This window comes from Rhinopithecus roxellana, chromosome 11, assembly GCF_007565055.1.
Source record: "Rhinopithecus roxellana isolate Shanxi Qingling chromosome 11, ASM756505v1, whole genome shotgun sequence".
In the NCBI taxonomy this organism is placed as follows: domain Eukaryota; kingdom Metazoa; phylum Chordata; class Mammalia; order Primates; family Cercopithecidae; genus Rhinopithecus; species Rhinopithecus roxellana.
Window position 1 is genome coordinate 133,734,996 of NC_044559.1, and position 20,267 is coordinate 133,755,262.

The 20,267-nt window shown below is 53.0% G+C and overlaps 1 protein-coding gene across 3 annotated transcripts in view; it reads right to left on the reverse strand.

Moving 5' to 3' along the window:
* CHST3 (carbohydrate sulfotransferase 3) overlaps window positions 1-18,383 on the reverse strand; it is a 50,773-nt gene extending 32,390 nt beyond the window's left edge. The window contains exon 1 of one of the 3 annotated variants that reach the window (XM_030941345.1): window positions 18,250-18,383. The gene's annotated coding sequence lies outside the window, so the exon portion shown is untranslated. Of the gene's footprint in view, window positions 1-16,462; window positions 16,578-17,253; window positions 17,593-18,249 lie in introns of those variants that run through there. The other 2 variants (XM_030941343.1, XM_030941344.1) reach the window with 2 other exon arrangements.
* Between the last annotated feature and the right edge of the window lie 1,884 nt (window positions 18,384-20,267).

Here is a 20,267-nt window from a genome sequence, read left to right on the forward strand (position 1 = left end):
GGCCATTGTTACTGGAACAGAGGTGCTCTGTGCCCATTTAACACTCCCCTCCCTTGCGAAGCTGCTCCCAGCTGAGAGCTGGCTTCTGGAGGGCTGTGAGGCTGGGGAGGGGCCCATGGGGGCCCCAAGGCTACAGAGGAGGAGGATTAGGGGTGGGGGCTGACAGTCCACGGTTAGAGAGCAGAAGAAGTTTGGGATATAGGCCAGTCTCCAAAGCTGGCAGGCTGCAAGGCCGAGGTGCTGCTGTGTGCTACAATGCCAGGAAAATTTCCGGTTAAAGCTGGGAAACTGGGGACTGCCAGTGAAACCCACCAGGCCCCTACCAGAGCCAGCGGGGACAGCCTTCCCCATGGGGCAGTCACGCTTGACCTACCTTCTTCCCTTTAAAAAAACAGAAAGGTGAAACCCACATGCTAAATAGCGCCTTTCATTGCCTTTAGAAGAACAGTGTTTTCAGAAAGGCTGGGAAGGTTTTATGTTCTGCGGGTCTGGGATTTGAGAGGCAGGGAATTCAACCAGGGCTAGGCATAAATGTCCTTTTGCTTAGCAGACCTTTTCTACATTCAACACTATATATTAATAGTGTGAGCTGGATTTTAGGAGGGTGGTGTTAAAGATCCCAACGACAGTGCCTGACCAGCATCCTCAAGTATCTCAGAGATCCACAGTTCCCATGTTAGCGATCAGCAATTCTCATCCATTCAATAAAGCAAATCCCCTGATGGTCTTTGCCAAGGGAGCATGTTGCCTTAAAAACACCCTAGGAAGGTGGGTCTCAAAGTGGGGTCCCCAGACTGGCAGTATCAGCCCCTCCTGGGAACTTGGTGGAAATGCGAATTCTCAGGTCCCACTCCAGACCTAATGACTCAGAACCTCAGGACTGGGAGCAAGTTGTTTCAGCACACTCTGCAGTTGAGTCTGACGTACACGAACGTTTGAAAATTGCTGGTCAACAGTGACATTTCTCAAACTGCAGGCTGTGCCAGCAATTTGGTAGGTTAAGATAAACTTTTTTTTTCTTTTTTAAACACAACAGCATTGTGTAGATTAGAAAATATCAGAATGCCTCTGTATCATAATGATAAGCATGAGTTGATAAGCATGAGTTTCTTTTTTCCACTCTGTTGCCCAGGCTGGAGTACAACGCTGCAAACACTGCAGCCTCGATCTCCTGGGCTCAAGTGATCTTCCTACCTCAGCCTCCCAAAGTGTTTGGAATTATAGGCATGAACCACTGTGCCCAGCCAAAATATGGGTTTCATAAGGCTTTTGTTTCAGTTATGTGTGGGTGTCTGTGTCTGAGGTTTTAGTCTAAAAGGTGGGGGAAAGCCACTGTTCTAGAGCTGGAATATGCTCACCGAGACTGGCTCCTTTTCTGAAATTTGTCTGAATGGGGAGATTTTGAAGGCCATGGCCTGAGAGTTCCCCATTCTCTCTTTCCCCATCCGATACAGTTATGTAGGCAGCGGACAGAAGGGAAGGGCTGTTTCAGGTCAGACAATCTTTACAACTCTGGCCTGAAGGTAAATTAAACTGTGCATTTTCCCTGTGCTTATAAAACTTTCTGGCCCTCCAGCCCCCGTGCTCCCACGCCCGCCAGGTAGGCCTGCCTATTGAGGTGTCTATACACATACAGACCAAATAGCTAAACAGTTCCATCTGGGTGGTGGGATTGGTGGCGATTTACTGCATTCTTCTCTGTATTTACCCATTGTACTTGAATTTTACATGCTAAGCATCTAGTATTATTATAAAAATAATATTCTGCCTGCCTTAGATATAGAAAAAAATAAACGATAAAGTCACTTCCTAAAAAGAATTCAAAGCTGACAGTCCATCTCTGGGTGGAAATGCAGAAAAGGGAAGGCGGTGCCCGAAGGGAGGGTGGCAACCATGAGCCTAGGGCTGGTGGTGCCCAAAGCACCACCCCCTCCCCCATCTGTGCCGGGCCAAATTCCACCCGTCCCTTACCGCCGAGCCCAAACCCCACACATCCCCAGAGCCTCCCTCTGTCCTCCCCCACAGCCATAACCAATCTCCCAGGGCCCTAGTCTAACCCTTCTCCCGCCATCTAACCCCTCTCCCGCCATCTAACCCCTCTCCCGAGACTTCGTCTAAAAAAAAAAAGAAAGCCCTTTTACACCTCCAATTCTCACAAGAGCCTGGCAGGCAACCTGGGTCCTCACCTCCAACCTCTCCCTCATTATCCAGATGAGAAACAGAGGTCCAGAGATGCTGAGCGACCCGCCCAAAGCCACCTGGCTGGAAGTTTCAGGCCAGGATGTGAAGGGAGGGCCTCCTACAACACGCTCCTCTCCCAGCACCATTCCTCTCTCTACCTTGCACCATTCATATCACTTTCCACCTTGTATCAGAGGTAACGTGTGTGCGCTATCGCTGTATGGCACTGGATAAATATGTAAGGAAAGAAGGAAGAAAGGAAGGAAGGATGCAGGGAGGAGGGAAGGGAAGGGAAGGAACCTGTACCAGGGCAAGGAGAAACCTGGTATGTTATTAAATTTCCCCTTGGCACTGGGCCCCCAAGGTCAGACATGAGGAGGCATCTGGGGAGAGGTCCAGACATCATCTATCTGTGCCTCAAACGCTCCTGCTCTTGACCCACAGAGCTGTGTTGAGCAGGGGACCCTCGGAGGCCATTTCCAAAGGCTCCACAGAGAAGAGGCAGGGTGCCTCACTTCTGGGTACAAGAAGAGCCCTGCATTCCCTAGAGGCCGGCTCCTCGCTGTCCTTTAAACATGGGCTGCTCATCAGGCAAGCTCCTGTGTCTTGGGCTTCTCATCTGCAAAAAGGGTATAAGGACAGCGCCTACCCCCTGGGAGTGCTGTGAGGACTCAGTGATCGATGTGTGTGCTTCTAGAACAACGCCTTGCACATAGTAAAGGGTAAAGAAGGTTTACTATGATTACTACTCTTGTTATTACATGAGCTCTGGGGAATGAGAGGTTACCTTGTGGATGAAGGGGGTAGATTATTGAGTTCATGAGACCCTCTGGGGAAGCCTGGCAGCACGGGGTTAGGAACCTGGTGACTGGGGCCCAGCACGTTGGAGATCCAAGCCCAGCTAAGCCACTTTTTTTTTTTTTTTTTTGTCAAGACAGAGTCTCGGTCTATCGTCTAGGCTGGAGTACAATGGCGTGATCTTGGCTCACTGCAACCTCTGTCTCCCAGGTTCAAGAAATTCACCCGCCTCAGCCTCTCGAGTAGCTGGAGTACAGGCGCCTGCCATCATGTCCAGTTAATTTTTGTATATTTATTAGAGATGGGGTTTCACCATATTGGTCAGGCTGGTCTCCAACTCCTGACCTCAAGTGATCTGCCCACCTTGGCCTCCCAAAGTGTTGGGATTATAGACATAAGCCAGCGAGTCCAGCCCTGAGCCACTTTGTACAGTGTGACCAGGCAAGTGACTGGCTTCTCCAGAAATCAGCATAGAGGCATAGGAAGGCACAGGAAGAAGCATAGAGGCTTCTTCAATAAGAGGACGTGGTGGTGCTGTTACTACTGTTAAATGCTTCATGGACTTCCCTTCTCAGCCAGTGGCTCAGAGGCAGCTGATAGGATACCTTCTTTAAAAAAAAAAAAACAAAAAAAAAACTGCCTGGCCAACATGATGAAACCCTGTCTGTACTAAAAACACAGAAATTAACTGGGTGTGGTGGTGCACACCTGTAATCCCAGCAACTCAGGAGGCTGAGGCAGGAGAATCACTTGAATCCAGGAGGCAGAGGTTGTGGTGAGCCGAGATCGTGCCACTGCACTCAAACCTGGGCAACTGAGCAATACCCTGTCTCAAAACAAACAAACAAACAAACAAACAAGCAATCAAGCTCCAGCCTGGGCAACATAGAAAGATCCCCTCTGTAAAAAAAAAACTTTAAAAATTAGGTGGAGCATACCTGAAGTCCCACCTACTTGGGAGGCTGAGGTGGGAGGATCACTTGAGCCTGGGAGGTCAAGGCTGCAGTGAGCTATGGCTGTACCAATGCACTCCAGCCTGGGTGACAGAGTGAGACCCTGTCTCAAATAAACAAACAAACAAACAAAAAACATCGAGCTTAGGGGACTCCGAATACACAGTCTGGCTAAGAGGCAGCATAGTTTGGTCAGATCACCCTTGCCATGCCCTGACCCCACAGCCCCAGCTGTGGCTACTGCCCTGCAAGACAAGAGGGGACGATGTAGAAGGGGCAGCTGGGAGGGCAGGGTTAGCCCAGAGCCTGAGACTGCTAGGCTTGGAAGCTGAGCGGGCAGGCTGGGGCTGGCTGCATTCATGCTGCGTGGGTGGCTGCTCAGGTCTGGGGGCTGGGACTGTGGGCAGCAGCACTGCTTGGGAAGGGGCAGCCTTAGCAATGATCATTATCATAATAACAGTCCTTGGGAAGAGTTGGACGCTGCAGGGGGCCCGATGCTATTTCCAGGTTATTTTTCAGGTTGTACCTCGGTCGACCTAATTGTGAAACTGGGAAGGGTTTTGTTTTAAAGCTGGACAAGTTAAATGCAGCTTACACATACACGAAACTAACAATGCTGAGTGTCCGAGTCCGGCATGGGAAAGAGACCGCACATAGACTGTTTTGTGCCTTTTCAACTTTGCACCGTGGACATGTATTATTGATTTTATAAAATTTAATAAAAGTAAAACCAAAATAAAAGTAGATTCCAGTTTTCTATCTGTAGAGGCAAAGTTATTTTGAGGCTAGCCTCTTGTTTGAGAAAAGTCATTTTAACAAGTCTTTGAATTTAGGCAGAGACAAAGGACAAATCCTATCACAGAAAGGAAAATTTGGGGGCAACTGGAAGCAAAATGGCCCCTCCAGTCTAACTTTAAAGGCTGCCTTCTCTGCAAGAACAAAGACAGGTCCCCAGAAATTGTTACTGCAATGATTGGGCCTGAGTCTGAGGAGGGGGAGTTACTGGTTTGAGTTCTCTCTCTCCTATAGGGGAGGAATGGCCACCCCTGAAGCCTGATGAGACTGGGGCTGGGGAGGGCAGACTGTGGACTTAGCAGCATTCCTGGGGGCTTCCCAGAAATCCTTGGGGTAGGGGCCAGAGTTGTACAAACTACACAGAACTGAGGCTTGGGGTACATTGATGTAGGCCTTAAAAGGCATGGGGGACCCCAGAAGATGGCAGGCCAGCAGACCTGTGTCCCCACAGCACCTGCCCATTGAGAGCAATGGCAATGTGCTGCATGCTGGGTAATCAGTCACCGCAGTGAGGCCCTTCCAGGGACAGGTACAGCCAGGACCAGGGTGGTGTTGGCATCTTGGTGGAGAAGGAACATTTCCCAAAGCCTGGAAAGGGCCTCTATGGCTTCATTAAGTGCTCCAAGAACTTTTCTCCTACCCTAGAGGGTCTTTTTCCCGAATCACAGGCAGCCAGTGACTGCAGAATGAATCAGAAGTGCAAGCCCTAGAGAACCGAACAGGGCTGTGCCACCCAGTGCCACAGGGCAGGCTGGCTCCTCCCTCGTCTAGGAAGAAACTGGCCATCTCCCTGCAGAAAGAAGACTTGAGTCTCAGTTCTACCTCTTTCCCGCTGAGGGAGCTCAGGCAGCCAGAAAACTTCTCTAAGTTTCAGTGTCCTCACCTGGAAAGCAAGGATAATCACACTTCCCTTGCAAAGGTGAGAGGGTATCATTCTGCACAGGGCCCAGCCACTGGCCCCTCCACTCCAGCTGGCCTGATGGGGGTGGCATAGGGAGAGAGCTGTGAGTTGCAGCAGCAGCTGCAAAGGCTGGCATCTGCACCCACAGACAGGCCAAAGAAGCTGGCACTGGGCCCCTGGCTTGACTCATAGTCCATTTCCAGGTGTGGCCACCAACACCAGGACAGGCACCCCCTGAGTCCCCGTGCTCCTTCCAGAGAGGAGAGTCAACAACATTTAAAGAAACTTCTCACCCCAAACAGCTGCATGGGTGGGATTTGCACAGCCAGTGAAGCTGGATGTTCTCCTAAATGGATCTACAGACTTCAAGCCACTCTAGGGAGTGACCTACACTCTGACATGAAAACTCCCTGTACTTCCTGTCTGCACTGTACAATTTATGGGGCAAATGTTGCGTATGTTCCACCTTCTATGGTTCTCTGGTGGCTTCATTTCTGGCCGGATGGCAGAGTGGCTAAGAGCACATCTGGAGTTGGACAGTTATGGGTGTGAATCCTGGTGGTGTGGCCTTGGACAAGTTGCCTAACCTCTCTGGGCCTCAGGGATGGCATCTGTAAAATGAGACTACCTTGTGCAATCAGATGGATGAAAATAAAGCACTCAGCTCAAAGATGCTTAGTACAGAAAGAACTCTCAGACACTCAACTGTATATCCAGGAAGGTGGGGCCTGCCCGTCAGTCGGAATCTCCTCTAGGTCATGGCATAGTGCTGGTCACATAGCTCTACCAGGCTCTACTTTTTAAAAGTGATCCCACCCAAACAGCAGCACCATTCTCAAGGAAAAGCAACTCTAAAAGCTCGACACAGGCTTCTGAGCTGTCCCCTCCCCGCCTGGAATTCCAATCAAGGGCTTGGCATGGAAGCCCTTCTGGAAGCTCTTCATGCCCAGTGCCACTTCCAGAAGCTTCTGCCTCAGCAGTGTGTATGAGTAGGGCTGGGGCAAGGGCCCCAGGCAGGGAGGGGAGAGGTGGGAAAGTGGGAGACAGTGGCTGGGGAGGGAAACCCAGTGCAGGAAGCTGGGGTGCTGACCTGGCCCTGCGACCTGGGGTGTGTGGGTCCCCTTGCAGGACTTGGAGCACTGAGGTCATCACAGAACCACAGAGGGCAGACAGCAGGTGGGCGGCAGACAGTGAGACTCAGTGATGTCATGTTTTCCCCAAATGACTCAATGGTTTGCCCTGGGCTATGAATGGTGAGCTGTATGCTGTGGCCTCCGGGCCTCCCTACCCTCCAGGCCCGCCTGGCATCTCTCCCCGTCTCCGCCCTGTTCCAGGGACCCACAGTTGCCACATTCCTGTTCTGGTCCTGACTGTAGCCCCAGCCCAGGGCTCATCCCTGTGATGCCCCTGCCATGTCTCTCCAATCTTCACTTTGAGGGAAGACTCAAGCGACAGCAGACCTGGTGTTATTACTGGCTCTGACTCTCCCTGACTGAGTGACCTTGGGCAGGTTACTCAACCTCTCTGAGCCTCAGTTTCCTAATCTGTGAAATGGAGACATTGATAACAACCTTGCCAGGTTGTAGGGGCTTGGTGAGAATGACTGTGAAGAATCTGGCACATGGCAGGTGCTTAGTGAATGGAAAGAATGACATTCAAGGGCCTCTATGATCTGACCTCGATTTCCTTTTCTAGCTGCATTAAAACATATACCTATATAATATCAGCTCACCCTTCTTGATGCTCAGTGTGCCAGGCACTGCTCTCAACACTTGTATAGAAATACATTTTATTCCCGTATCATCCCCATGTGGTGGGTACCAGTGGTGAGAAAACTGAGCACAAAGAAGGTAAGCTACTTGGCCACGGCCACACAGCCAGTAAGTGGGGAGTTGGGGTTCCCATGAAGGCAGCCTGGCTCTAGAGCCTATGTGCGTAACCACAACTCCACCCTGCCTGTCTCTCTCTCCTTGTGCATCTATACATTTCAGTTCAGTCCAGTCAGACTCCTCACCAGTCTCTGTCTTCGATCTGAACTTTCCCATCCTCGTGCCTTTGCCCAGCTTCCCTCATGCACTGGAATGCCTGCCTCCTCCAGGAAGCCTTCCCCAAGTCTTCCCTCATGTCCACCTTTGTGGACTCATCACAGTGGGAATCAAAGGTGGTTACTGGGGCACCCAGGTCTCCTCTCTTCCAGCCTGAAAGTCCCTCCATCTTGCAGTGTCAGCATGAGCATAGGTGAGCAATACCTGGACAGGTGATGCCCAAGAACCCAGCACTCTGCGCCCCACTACTTTTGCAAGGACAGACAGCTTGAGGGCTGGAGCTGGGGCCACAGAACACTTCTACCCACCCATGGGGAGGCAGCCGGCCAGCAGGACTTCCTTCTCTCTGCTCAGGGAAACGACTCAGCCACGGGAGGCCTCATTATTTGGGGATGGGGACTGGGCCGTTGAGCAGTTGAACGGCTGTCCACATGCTGGTGGGGTTGAGCAGTGGGCCCAACATGCAGCCAGCCACCAGCCCAAAAAGGGGTATCCAGGGCAGGCAGACAGACTAGTGGCGGGACTGGAGAGGCTTCTAGAAGGGTTTCAGGCTCATCCTCAGTATCCCAGCCCAATACCCACGGGATAATGACCTCAAGAGGCCATGTGCTGGGGTCCCACTCTTCCTGTCCCTTCCTTGGCCCATGTTAGCCACCCCTCCCACTCACCATGACTCCTGCCACCCTCCCCAGACACGAAGCACTCCCTCACAGGAGCATCCTGGACTGGGCCTGCCCCACCCTCCTAGCCAGCAGCCCCCTGAGGGTCCTGTGCCACATCTGTCACTCATTCCTTCCATAAACAGGTAGCGGCACTCACTGTTAAGTCGGGGGCTACAAGGATGAACAAGGCAGACAGCTGTCCTGCCCTTGCAGATCCCGTTGCCTGGTGCAGACCACAGAACACTGAACCAGCAATCACAATACTGTGGGCAAAGTGCGGCGAGGGGGACCCATGGGCAGCCATGGGGAGGGTCACCACCCAGGCTTCCAGGAGAAGGTGGCATCCAAGCCAAGGGAAAAAGGGGGAAGAAGGGAATGTCCTTGGCAGCTGGGAAGGCTACAGAGAGCAGGGTGTGTGTGTCTGGGAAATGAGGACAATTTGGAACGTGGGATACCGAGTCCAGGTGAGGCTGGGGAAGAAATATTTGCTGAAAGATCACAGGGCCAGACATCACTCAGGGTGGGGTTTCTGTCTTGCTGGAATGACCACTAGGGAGGCAGAAGTCCCTGATCTGCCAGCTCCCCCTTGCTAACTGAGACCACACTCACTGCCATTTGCACCCTTCCTGTGACCAGGTCAGGGCACGGGGAGCAGAATCAGCAGAGCGGGCAAAAGACCCTGATGCAGAATCCAAAATGCCCCACCCAGGGCAGCCAACAGGTACCAGAGTCAGACCTGGAGAAGACCGAGGCTCACTGCTAGTGCCCACAATGGGTCATGCAATGCCAGCATTGCCAGAGCTTCCCAGTCAGAATGCAATGACATGCACTGGCCACGGTTTGAAAATGAATGGCTGTGTGCCGTTTCTCCTCTCGGTGCAGCCACAACGGGACAGATGCACACACAGGTGGTACTGAGAGCACAGATTCTGGAGTCAGCTGCGGGGTTTGGGCCCAGCTTTGCCCCTCACCAGCTGTGGCATGTCAGCAACTTATCCAGCCTGTCTGCCTCTGTTTTCCCATCTGTAAAATGTTGGGAATAACCGGAGCCACCTCTGGAGCTTCCGGTGAGAACTCAGCGAGGACGCCCTGGAGGTGCTCAGGGTAGTGCTAGGCACGCCAGCTGCTCTTACTATGATTGTTTCCTGTGCATGCTACCCCCAGACACCTACACCAGATGCAAAAGAAGGAAGAAAAGTGAAAGAGAAATAGCATGTGTCAGGGTAAAAAGAAGGCAAGTGCTTGACCTGTGAGGTCACGGTCGGTTCTTCATCCTCTGGTGGCTGACACTGCTTCATGACTGGCAGGTTCTAGGTTCCTATTCTCGGGGCCTCTTCAGACATGTCTATCCTCAACCCTGCAGGACAGGCCCTCAGCTTGTCTCTGGGTCCCCTGACAAGCCCCTGGAAGTCTCCAGAAGAAAGCCAGGCACCTGTAGCCCTGCCCTGTGGCTGGAGTTGTGAATTCCTTGCTGAAAATCAGCATAGTCACAGTGTGGGGAAGCGGGTGGCCCAGGGTGTTTTCAAAATATTTCCTCAGATAGCACTGTTTGGCTCACACACGTTAGCACTTTCCAGAATCCTGCAGATGGCGAGGCAGCTGGAGAGGAAGGGAGGAGAAGGGGGAAGCGGGAAAGGGTGGGGGGGACGCCCAGGGCTAAATCTCAGGTAGCTGTGTGGGCTGGGGCTGGCACAGGCAGGCATCGGAGCGGCATGTATGAACAGGAACAGCACGCACACGACAGAAAGCTGATCAACCTGCAGACTAGTCTGCAGACGGCTAAGCTGTGAAGCCGTCTTATGAACCAGAACTTTCTTCGGAAGCCCAATATGTAGAATTGGAACAAGTGGACGTGCGGAATGCAGGACTCACCCTACAACCACCCTCTCCAGAAGCCTGGCAGCAGCACGACAAAGCAGGAACCAGAACCTTCTGGCAGTGCCCCACTCCCCAAATCCCAGAGGCTTGCAGACTCAGCTCAGCACAGCCACAGAGAATGAGAAGAGCCCTCAGCCACTCCATGGATGCAAGGTGAGGACCCTCCGCTGCCAAGCCCGGCTCTCCCGCTTCTCACCGGGTGCTTGGTTTTAAAGTTGGTCACTAAGTAAATCGAAGTTATTAAGAGATGGAAAATGTGCTTCCTATCCCACAGACCTAGTCACTCAGAAGAGTGCCTGAGTTTCTGGAAATCATTCGTGCCACCTTACACCACCAGCCCTGAGCTGATAGGATCGAGCCCAAAGCAAAGAAATCTGACATTTTTGTTCAGGTAGCCTACAAAGTAAATGAACGTATGAGGGTTTGCTCACAGGTAGGCCCCACCTTGGAGAGACATAACGAGAAAATTAGCTTTGGTCTATCCAACCTAAAGCAATGTTTAAGAAGTAAAGGTTCTCAGATGCCACAAAACTGGAGAAAAGTCCCATCATTCTGCACCATCAAAGTTAAACTCACCAACCAACCAAGAGGTCACCTTCTGCCTGCTGGGGAGGGTCCAAGCTTGGGACTGACTCAGAGGGAGCAGGGCTGAGCTGGGACCCCTGGCCGTCTTCTCTCCCATATACATGTTCCTCCTGTGTCCGGCCACCAGCGTCCCTGCAGCACAAGGACTGGCCAGCGGAGGGTGTGTTCCCTGACTTATGAGGCTCTCAAAGTCAAGGAGGAGGAACTGGGCAGGGGAAGGGGCAGGTGTAACCACAGAGGCCAAATAAGAACATCCCGGGCTGGCCTCCTAGGTGGCTGTTTACTTGTGGCATTCAGAAGAGGCTCAGCTGGGAACTGGCTTGTTTATTTTCCATACTTTTTCTCCAGATCCTTTTCATAGAGTCCTCTGAAACCTCAGTAATAAATTTCCCAGGGCCCAGGGAAGCCACAGTCCCTCAGCACACAGCCATCCTTGTGAGGAGGTGGCCAGGGGTCGGGGGGGATCAAGAGGAAGGAGGGCGGCTGGAGACAAGAAGTCACTGGTGGTCAGGGGCTCCTGGGGCCCACCCCTGCCCTCCATGCTGGTGGGGGGCCAGGAGCCACAGACCAGATTTGGGGCAATGGAGACAGAGGGCTGAAGCGTGTCCACCAGCAAGCACAGAGCAAACCGTCCAGGCCTGTCAGGGGCCACCCCACACCCTGCTGTGGAGTCCACGGGCTCAGGGTGGGACCAGCAGCATTTTGTCATCTCTTTAGGCCTCAGGGAAGAAAAGGTGACAAATATCATTTCTGTTTTACAAATGAAAAGGAGAAGTGTCTCCTCTCCTGAGCCATGACCTCACGAAAGTCAGAGACTCTCTGAGTGTTGGTGGCATCAAAGACCCTCTCTGTGCTGCCCCTCTAGGATTTCCTAGCAGAAGCATTCGTAGCCCCTCCCGGGGCTTCACCCAGCATCTGACTACATTTCCAAGAACCTCCCATGCCTCAGGCACTGGCATGGAACCAGGGGCACAAAGATGGATAGCCTCGGCCCCTGCAGTGGGATGGCTTCTCCCCACACCCAGTCCCCCAACTTCCATCCTGGTCAGCGTGTCCCCTCTGCAATGCAGGCAGAGAGGGCTCCAGTTTCTTTGCAGCTCAGTGCTAGGAAGGCTCTCAGAACTCACCCAGGCGGGCTTCCTGCGGAAGGTGGGCAGGGGCTGGCTGGGCAGTGCTCATCCAATGCTCCTGGCGTCCTTTGAAGGGTGCCAGCCTTTTCCATTCTATGGACACCTGTATCGGGGTCTCTCAGGGCAGAGATGAGGGTGGGTGGAGCAGTGAGGACCCTGCCCTAGCAGGGATAACCACTCTTGGCCCTTGGGAGCGGGGACAGAAAATACCACCGTGACTGAAAATGTGGCTGTCCCAGGCCGTTGCAGCTCCCTGGCTTCATGAGCTTGGGCAACCACTGCACCTCTCTGAGCCTCATGTCCTCATCTGTAAAGTGGGTCCAGCGGATAATTGTCTCCCTGTGGGGCGTGGGTATAAAAGCAAGAGCTGGGAACCAGATGAGCATGTGGTTATCACCTCCCCTGGCTGTCACGGTTCTGCCCTATCCTTCTCTCCTGTGGACCAAGCACTGCTGAGGAGTCCAGCTCTCCAGAGCATGTGGAGGGGCAGAAGGACAGCTGTGACATGGCCCCTTGTGTTCACCAGGTGAATGACAACAGGAGGTGTCAGGTGAGGTCTGATTTCCCCAAGTAATAGATTACCCTGGAGAGGACCAAAAAGGAGAAAAAAATACAGTAATATTTGAGGATGTTTTGTCTACCTGGCAATTTCTTCCCTATTCACGGTATGGTCACAAGTGGCAGCTTTGCCCCAACTTCTCAGATAAGCAGTGAGTCATCTCTCACTGGAATTACTGCAACATCTCCCTGTGTGCCCCCTCAAATCTCCAGTTTCCTGACTCCAGAGCCACACAGAAGGCTCCAGCAGCCTGGTACCACCCAGCCTTTGATTCCCACAGCCTGAGGTATAATCCAGGCTCGGCAGAGTGTGTGGAAAAAGAAGAATGCAAGCAGAGGCCCTGGGACTATGTTAGTAAGAAGCATCAGGGCTGTTTCCCTGTTGCCATGGAGAACCAATAAGGACCTTGCAGATAGCCTAGCATGGTAGAGACAGGGTGGGTTCTGGAGTTAGACGATCCAGGTTCAAATACTGGCTTTTCAATTGTGGCAAAAACAAAAATTGACAAATGGGACCTGATTAAACTAAAAATCTTCTGCACAGCAAAAGAAACTATCAACAGAGTACACAGACAACCTACAGAACAGGAGAAAATATTTGCAAACTATACACCCGACAAAAGTCTAATATCCAGAATCTATAAGGAACTTGAACAAGTTAACAAGCAAAAAAACACCCCATTAAAAAGTGGGCAAAGGACACAAACAGATGCTTTTCAAAATAAGACATACATGTGGCCAAAAGGAATATGAAAAAATGGTCAACATCACTAATCATTAGAAAAATGCAAATCAGGCCGGGCGCGGTGGCTCAAGCCTGTAATCCCAGCACTTTGGGAGGCCGAGACGGGCGGATCACGAGGTCAGGAGATCGAGACCATCCTGGCTAACACAGTGAAACCCCGTCTCTACTAAAAAAATACAAAAAACTAGCCGGGCGTGGTGGCGGGCGCCTGTAGTCCCAGCTACTTGGGAGGCTGAGGCAGGAGAATGGCGTGAACCCAGGAGGCGGAGCTTGCAGTGAGCTGAGATCCGGCCACTGCACTCCAGCCTGGGCGACAGAGCGAGACTCCGTCTCAAAAAAAAAAAAAAGAAAAATGCAAATCAAACCACCATGAGATACCATCTCATACCAGTCAGAACAGTTATTATTAAAAAGTCAAACATTAACAGATGCTGGTCAGGTTATGGAGAAAAGGGAGTGCTGGCCAGGCGAGGCAGCTCATGCCTGTAATCCCAGCACTTTGGGGGGCTGAGGCGAGCAGATCACGAGGTCAGGAGATCGAGACCATTCTGGCCAACATGGTGGAACCTCGTCGCTACTAAAATTAAAAAAAAAAAAAAAATTAGCCGGGCATGGTGGTGGTACGCGCCTATAGTCCCAGCTATCAGGAGGCTGAGGCAGGGGAATCGCTTGAACCTGGGAGGTGGAGGTTGCAGTGAGCCAAGATTGCACCACTGCATTCCAGCCTGGCGACAGAGCAAGACTCCATCCCCCCGCCCCCCATCAAAAACAAACAAACAAAACAAAACAAATGTGCTTATACACTGCTGGTGGGATGTAAATTAGTTCAGCCATTGTGGAAAGCAGTTTGGAGATTTCTCAAAGAACTCAAAGTAGGATTACCATTCCACCAAGCAATCCCATTATTGGGTACATACCCAAAATAATATAAATTGTTCTACCATAAAGATACATGCACATGTATGGTTATCATAGCACTAGTCACAATAGCAAAACATGAAATCAACCTAAATGCCCATCAGTGGTAGACCAGATAGAGAAAATGTGATAAATATACACCATGAAATACTATGCAGCCATAAAGAAGAATGAGATCATGTCCTTTGCAGCAACATGGATGGCTATTATCCTAAGCAAACTAACACAGGAACAGAAAATGCCACATGTTCTTACTTATAAGTGAGAGCTAAACATTGAGTATACATCTGAACACAAAGAAGGGAACAACAGACACTAGGGCCTACTTGAGGGTGGAGGGAGTGGGGAGGGTGAGGATCAAAAACCACCTATCTCGGGCCTGTGTGGTGGGTCAGACCTGGAATCCCAACACTTTGGGAGGCTGAGGCAGGCAGATTGCTAGAGCTCCGGAATTTGAGACCAGCCTGGGCAACATTTTTTTTTTTTTTTTTTGTGAAACCCTGTCTCCACAAAAAATACAAAAAAATCAGTCAGGATGGCAGCGCCAGCTACTTGGGAGGCTGGGGCAGGAGGATCACCTGAGCCCGGGAGGTTGAGGCTGTGGTGAGTGACAGTGATCATGTCACTGCACTCCGGCCTGAGCAATAGAGACCCTGTCTCAAAACACAAACAAACAAAACAAAACAAAACAAAACAAAACAAACCCAACAACTCCCTATTGGATACTATGCTTTACTACCTGGCTGATGAAATAATCTGTACACCAAACCCCCCGACATGCAATTTAGCTATGTAACAAACCTGTATGTGTACCTCTGAACCTAACAGAAAGTTACAAAAAACCAAATACACAAATACTGGCTTTGTCTCTCACTGCCTGTGTGACACTGGAAAAGTTATTTAACTTTTCTGATCCTCAGTTTCCTAATCGGCAAAATGGAGATGAAATGCTAACCTCATAAGGATGTAATGATATAATTAGAAAACGTATACAGAACTCTCGATTCACAGAGGGCATAATGAAGGTGGAAAAGTGATACAGGGAAGGAACTGGCTGCAGGGTTCCACCTGAAATGGGGGATGGCCAAGCCCAGATCACCTGCTCTTTCATCTGAGGCCACAGTCCTTAGTGCCGCCCACATGCCTTGCTGATTTCAGCATTTAGAAGTTTGAAATGCCTTGCAGTGAGCTGAGATCCGGCCACTGCACTCCAGCCTGGGCGACAGAGTGAGACTCCGTCTCAAAAAAAAAAAAAAAAAAAAAAGAAGTTTGAAATGCACACTGAACCTAGTCAGAGCTCTTCACAAGGGGGCAGGGGTGGGGAATGACACATTTTTTTTGGATGACATGCCCAGGCCACCCCCACATCTTTGTGCACTCTCAATCCCAAGACTACTGGCAATTCAGTTCCAGGAACACGAATGTCTCTGCTCCTCTGGGAAACTCCACAGCAATACTCAGTAAAGGGACTGTGACCACCCCTCTACCAGCTGCCACCACAGAGCCAAGCCACTGCTGCAGAACACAGCTCCTAGACCCTTCATGAGACCCATCTCCAGCCAGGCCATCAGAAGCCAGGAAGAAAAACAGCTGCCCCCGAATTCTACACGTTCCCATGTTCCGCCTGCCCCCAGCACATGCCCAGCAGCCTGGCCCGTCTCTTTCTCCACGTACCCACCCCTCTCTCCTGCAGTCAGGAGATGTGAGGGTTGATGGAATCAACTCCTCTCTCTGCTACAGATCTAAAGTTACTCTTCAGTTGAGAACCCACAGAGTCTGCCAAACAGCCTGCCATCTACCAAAACCCACATCAACCCCATCTTAGCCAGATACAGAAATGAAGCTTTTCCTGCTGCCCTCTTAGAGGGGCAGAGGCCAATGATGAGCTCAAGTCTCCCAAGGCCAGCCCACGGGACACAGTGGAACACACAGTACCTGGGCCACCGGCCCAAACAGATCAGGCAGGGCTCCCAGGAGCTACTCAGGTCCCCTGCTCTGCTGGAAGACCAATTTCAAACCAGCAGAGGCCCACTGGGCTTGCCTCACAGTGAGTCCATAATGAGTGATATTACCGGTGTCATTCATCAAGCAAGTACTGACTGAGTGCCCACTGTGCCAGGCACTATGCTAGGCCCAGGACAATCCCCGGGACATCCTGGGGCCCAGGAACACCACGCATCAGAAACCAAACACAACTTCAGGTGGGAGGAAAATAATTAAGCCTTCAGGCCTGCCTTGGTAACCTAACCTTTTAGGCGTAAATTCCCCTACCTCCCCTTACCCCGTCCACACCCAGGACTGGAATCTGCTCACCCGGTTCCCTTGGAAGTCCCTGGAGGAAGCACATCCGCTGGGGGGAAGGGTCCCTGCTTCCCTGGAAGACTCTGTCACGGCCACTACCCTTCTGTCTAGCGCAGCAACGGCCTGCCAGCCTCTTCCACTCTGCTCACAGACCCTGGCACGCCGGCTCTGAGTTTATGAATCACTCCCTCCTCTCTCTGGGCCTCGCCTCCGGAAGGGCTTCGCACACCCAGACACATCACCCAGACACCGAGTTTCCACACCAAATCCGCTCCTGCAGAACCCCGAGAACCGACTGCAACGTCTGCTCCCCCGCCCTCGGTCTCGGGGTTGTGGCCACGACTTTTCAAAACCCAGGCAGCCTCTCTCCTGCCCGCTGCGCTTTGGGGGCTCCCTCTCCTTGGGGGCTGCGGGGGTAGCAGACAAAGGCCGTGGATGTGAGGGAGGGGTGTGAGGACGTGCCTGGTGTAGAGGCCAAATCCCCCGCGCTCCCAGGAATGTGCATTTCAGTGTGTGGCATGTGCCTGGCCGGTGTGGGTGTGCGCAGATCGGCCTGCGCGGTGTGCGGGGTATGAGTGGCGATGAGCTGTGTGTACCTGGCAGGTGTGATCCGAGTGCAGCGGGTTGTGGGTGCCTGCCTGGGCTTTTCCCCGAGCCGGGAACTCCACCTCCCACCCTCCGCCTCGCCCCCTTCTCCCTCCAAAGTTTGGCGCGCGCGCCTGGACGCGGAAGGCCGGGGGCTCCTGGCTGGGCGGCCTCCCCCGGGCCGGGCGGCGGTTCCGGGACGCGGGCGCCCCACTTACCCCGGCTGCCGAGGCTCCACGGGCGCGGGCGGCCCCGACCCTCCACGGCTGGGGTCCGGCGCGGGCAGCATCCGCTCGCAACTTTGCCTTCCTCTTGGAAGATCCCGACAGAAGCAGTTCCGTGGCCCCGGCGCCCGCGCGGCCCGGGCTGTGCGCCCTCCCCGGGGCAGGCGGGAGGGATGCAGGCGCGGGCGGGCCGGTCCGCACGCTGGAAGGGAAGCGGCGCCAGGAGGGCGCCGTCCTGCGCAGCGAGCCCGCGAGAAGTCCTGCCTGGCGCCCTCCCCGCTCCGGCCCGAGCCGGCGAGCGGCAGCGGATTCCTGAACCGCGTCCAAGGCGTCCAAGAGCCCTCCTCCTCCTCTTCCTCACCCCACCCAGCTCCCACCCCTGCGCGGCCGGCAACTTGGGAACCGTTGGCGAAGTTGGCGCTGCTCGGGCCGCGCGCCGCCCGGGCCTCTGCGGGAGGAAGGGGAGGAGGAGGAGGAGCTGGCGGGAGAGGAGGGGAGAGAGGGGAGCCGCCCCCGGGGAGCCGCTGTCTCCAGGACCCCTCTGCGGGCCTTTGTTCCGGGCGCTGCCCCTCGGCCCTCCAGTCCCCGGGGACTCGCTTGGGGCCGCTCGAGTATCCACGCTCTCCTGGCGAGGCTGGTGGGTGGAGGCTGCTTGGAGAACCCCCTTGGCGTCTCCGTGCCGGAGCCCCCGGGCCGTTACCGCCCCCCCTTCCCCGACCTTTGCCAGGGAGACCCTCCGGCTGCAGGGGTTCCTCGTCATCTCTGCCCAGAGAGGATCTTCCCGCTCCCGCCTGGGGCAAGGAGGCTGGAGGACGGTCTCCCTGATTTCCAAAGAACGCAGCACCATCTCCCTGGGCGGTAGCAGGTCCCCTACCCGCCCTTCCGCGCTTTCCTGCGCCGCCAGCCAGTCCAGGGCTCCCCGAATGCAAGAACCGGGAGGGATAGAGGGTCTTCCCGGCCCGCCAGGGCTGCCTGGCATTATCTTCGTACCTTCCCAGGCAGCTGGGTCTCCGGTTGGGCTGCCAGGCAAGTGGGGTCCCAGTGGTCTCCAGCGCATGGCGTGGTTGGCTGGGCAGCACCTGCTCCGAGGTGCAAAGGCCAGCTTCTGGAGGGACGAGGTAAAGGGCTCAGAACTGGAACACAAACCAAACCTCCCCGTTCCTTGTCTGAATCCTGGTGATGGCCCTGTCCCCTAGAAGGTGAGAACGTCTTGGATTCCACTTGCTGGGCATTCCTCCTGGGACTTCCAGTACTTAACGTCATGAGCTAATTCAGGCCTCTCTAAGACAGCACTCCTGACATTTAATGGGATAGTATGGGGTTTAGACAATAAGTTATTTCCTGTACAGGAGAAGTAGGAAAATCCAAAAAAAATAAAACCTGAACGTCTACATTTGACCTTCCTCTGCCATTCTCAGCATTTACAGACGGACAGCAAATACAGAACCAGGTAGAACTGATCCTGACCCTTTTAGGGACAAGCTGCCCCAGAAACCTCCCTCCCCCCACACACACACAATGCAGCTGACCCTGACCCTGAATACTCTGCAGCTGCATTCCTGGACCCTTATCTAGGTGCTACAGGAAGGTCCCCAGACTTGCTTACAGCCCAATGGGCAGCATGGGGAAGGCCACAAAAAACGTGGATAAACCTAAGTTACATCCTCTTGTAAATTCCTATATTGCAAGCCCGTCACCAGATGATATGTGGTAAAGTTAACTGACAACCCCAGGGTCTCTTTCCCCATATGAACCCCTCATTTTGTAAGCTCCAGGACTGATTACTCCCACTGTGGTGAAGCAGCCCGGCAGGTTAATAAACTTACTCACCTGACTTTGGGTCTCTCTCTCGTTCTTTCTCTTGGCTAAGGTTGCATTTTGGTGCCGAAACCCAGGAAGGGGATAGGCTCTGGCTGGGTGTACTTAGAGGACTCTCGCTCTCTCTCCTCCCCCCCAACCCTCCATCACCCCTCAGAAAAGAGGTGTCCAGAATAGAGGAGGCCTGGAGGATGCCTGACTCAGCGGCTGCCTCCTGTATTCCAGACAAGGCCCACAAGACAGGGGACACCCTCTCTTGCCATCCTTGTCATTGGCAGTCTCTTCTTCCTCTACCCACCACTCTCCATTCACTATGGGAGCCTCTCAGTCTACCCATCCCAAGACCACCCCCTTTGGGTGTCTCCTCCACAATCTCAAGGCTCTCAGCCTCCATTCAGAGGTCCATTCTAAGAGGCTTATCTTTTACTGCAATACCACATAGCCTCAATACCAACTGGACAATGGCTCCCAATGGCCTGAAAACGGCGCTTTTGATTTCAATATACTTGGAGACTTAGACAACTTTTGCCATCGCAATGGGAAATGGTCTGAGATTCCTTATGTTCAGGATTTCTTCACTCTTCATAACCGCCCTTCCCTCTGACATTCCTGCTCTACTTTCCAAATCCTCCTCTCCCGACTGGTCTCCCACCACACCTGCAAGAGCCCCAGCCGACAACTCCTCTTTCTTTGACCCCACCAATTTTCCCCCTCCCTGACAGCATCATGATCCTCCAGCAGAGCATCGTGATCCTTCACTGTATGTCCCTGCTCTGGCTCTAACCCTTTGCCCCCTCTCTCCAACCACTCCGCTTCTGACTCTGAGTCCTCTCCATCTCCGCCCCTCACCTGCCCTTGGGCCCAGCATGCTCAGCAACCAGCTCCCTTACTTCCTCTCCAGGAAGTAGCAGGAGCCAAGGGGACCATCTGTATCCATGTCCCTTTCTCCCTCTCCAATCTCTCAACAGGTTGAAAAATGTCTTGGGTCCTTCTCCTCTGATCCCGATGCTTACATCAAAGAATTTAAATATCTTACCCAATCTTATGAACTCACTTGGCATGATCTCTACATTATCTTCTCTTCTATATCTCCTTCCAGAAAAGAAGGAAAGAATGTGGCTCACAGCACAGGCACATGCTGACAATCTTCATGGGCAAGATCCTACTAAGCCCATAGGAGCCGCTGCTGT